Source organism: Sinocyclocheilus anshuiensis, unplaced genomic scaffold (genome assembly GCF_001515605.1).
Source record: "Sinocyclocheilus anshuiensis isolate Anshui unplaced genomic scaffold, SAMN03320099.WGS_v1.1 scaffold38, whole genome shotgun sequence".
NCBI lineage: Eukaryota > Metazoa > Chordata > Actinopteri > Cypriniformes > Cyprinidae > Sinocyclocheilus > Sinocyclocheilus anshuiensis.
The window spans coordinates 54,970-57,093 of record NW_015544213.1 but is presented as its reverse complement, the minus strand read 5'-3'; the positions used below and the strand labels follow the sequence as shown (position 1 = coordinate 57,093).

The 2,124-nt window shown below is 38.8% G+C and overlaps 1 protein-coding gene across 1 annotated transcript in view; it reads left to right on the top strand.

The window, feature by feature from the left end:
* LOC107697126 (gap junction Cx32.2 protein-like) overlaps window positions 1-870 on the top strand; it is a 10,165-nt gene extending 9,295 nt beyond the window's left edge. The window contains exon 3 of the transcript XR_001635160.1: window positions 859-870. The gene's annotated coding sequence lies outside the window, so the exon portion shown is untranslated. The remainder of the gene's footprint in view (window positions 1-858) is intronic.
* The last annotated feature ends 1,254 nt before the right edge of the window (window positions 871-2,124 follow it).

Genomic DNA, 2,124 nt, shown 5'->3' with positions numbered 1-2,124 from the left:
TGACGGCATCATCACAATATGGTAGGGGCGTAACATTTCCGTCACACGCTTGAGGTATTCGGCCAATCATAACGCATTGGACAGCTGGCCAATCCCAGCACACCTCGCTTTTTTAGAACGATGAGCTTTGTAAAAATCTACGCTTTTCAGAAAGGCGAGGCATAGAGGAGAAACAATAATGTTCAGTATGTGTAAAATAATGTGTTTTTTAACCTTAAACCGCATAAACACATTTCATTACACCAAATACACCAAATAATGTTCTTTTTAGCAGCATCATATGACCCCTTTAAGCCCTGTGTTCTCCCTATAGTTCCTTTGTCCTGTATTAGTTTGAGCTTAGATGTTTGTGGTTATCCTTTCTCTTGGTTATTCTCCTGAGTTTAAGTTGGAATAAAGACTTTCTATTGGATTACTCCTGCGTCGTGCGCTTGTCTAGAGCCACAAACCGTTACATCTGTGTCACATTATCCTACAGAAATCATTCTAATATGCCGATTTGGTGCTCAAGAAAAATCTCTTACTATTATCAATGTTGAAAACAGTTGTGCTGCTTAATATTTTTGTGGAGACCAAGATTATTTCTTTATTGAACATTTCTTTGTTGAATAGAAAGTTCAAAAGAACAGCATTTATTTGAAATAGAAATCATGTAACATTATAAATGCCTTTACTGTCACTTTTGATCTATTTAATACACCCTTGCTGAATAAAAGTATTAATTTCTTTAGAAAAAAAAAAATCAGTTTTTGAACGGTACTTTATATGTATATACATATATTTTCTCCATTTAAATCATTTATGCTGTCATCATTAGCACCACAAAACATTTCAGCAATAAAACAGAATGGACATCAGAGAAAGCACTGAAGGGATGGGTAAACATTTTTTTGTTCTTTTTTCACAGAGAAAGATGGGGACGTAAGTAAAGAGAGTCAAAATCCATATGCAGCAGGCTTCTGCCCACAGACTACTGGAAACCTCAATGTGTGAGTTACATTTCCTGTGCCCATACTGCCACGCAGACCACAACTCCTGGGTGGTGCTGGGAATCCATGTTAAAGCTGCTAAGTTTGGCTAAAAATGGCCATTGGACATTTCAATATGACGTCGGCCATGTTTGATAAAAACAGCTGCTGTGCTTAAATTGGACACCCGCCTGACTTTATTTTTTAATGACATGTCTTTCACAATCTGAAATAAACCATTCCCCCTCTATATCCATGTAGAGCAAGTTTCCAGCAAATGTTCTGGTGAATTTTAGCCGTAATTCTACACTGTAAAAAAAATTCCGTAAAATTTACGGTAAATATAGTAGGGGAATTTACTGTTAACCATTTAACAGGTTTTTACTATAGCATTTTTACAGTCTTTTACCGTTAAATTCACGGTAATTTTTTACAGTGTAAAAGGCATAATTTCTGTGACGATCATCTTCCTGAGAGCACTTAGACCTGAATTTTGATTAAATCTCTGCATGCATCTCTCTCCTGCTGCCATATGGCAGTGGTTCTGGGTATAGGTACGTGAAAACATCACATGTGATTCCTGCAAATGGTCCGGCTCTTCCTGGAGCTCAGCTAGAGCGGTGGAATGCCGGCTATCAAACACGCAGGGTGTGAAAAATGTGCAATACTTTGTAGCTGGTCAACAGTCAAGGACTGGCCGCTTTGCACCTCCAGGCACTGTGGATATCATGCACAGTCATGTTTCCTGAGAGACCTGCCCATTCCCTGCTGTTTATATAAGCATAAGCAAAGCAAAACAATGAGGATGCTTCCAATTTTACAATGGCGAGAGCTGCCAATCCCAAATGGTGTCTCAGCTTTCTGTGCGGTTAGAAATTGGATTAGTCCTCATCGCATTTTTCTTTGAAATTTTCCACTGCTGGATGGACTGGGACTGCTGAGAGAAAAGCTGTGGTTTTATTAAACATGGACGAGCAGCTCCCAAACATGTCTAATAAGCTGGAGAACATGCACAGAGACAGAGGAACTCAGCACTAATAGACTCTCTCTGTCAGCAAGAGGATTTAACTCTCTCTTTCTCTCATTTCTCACTACATCATTAGCTGACATTGTCAGTAGTCTCAGTCTCACCTCATATATTACCTCATTTTAATCC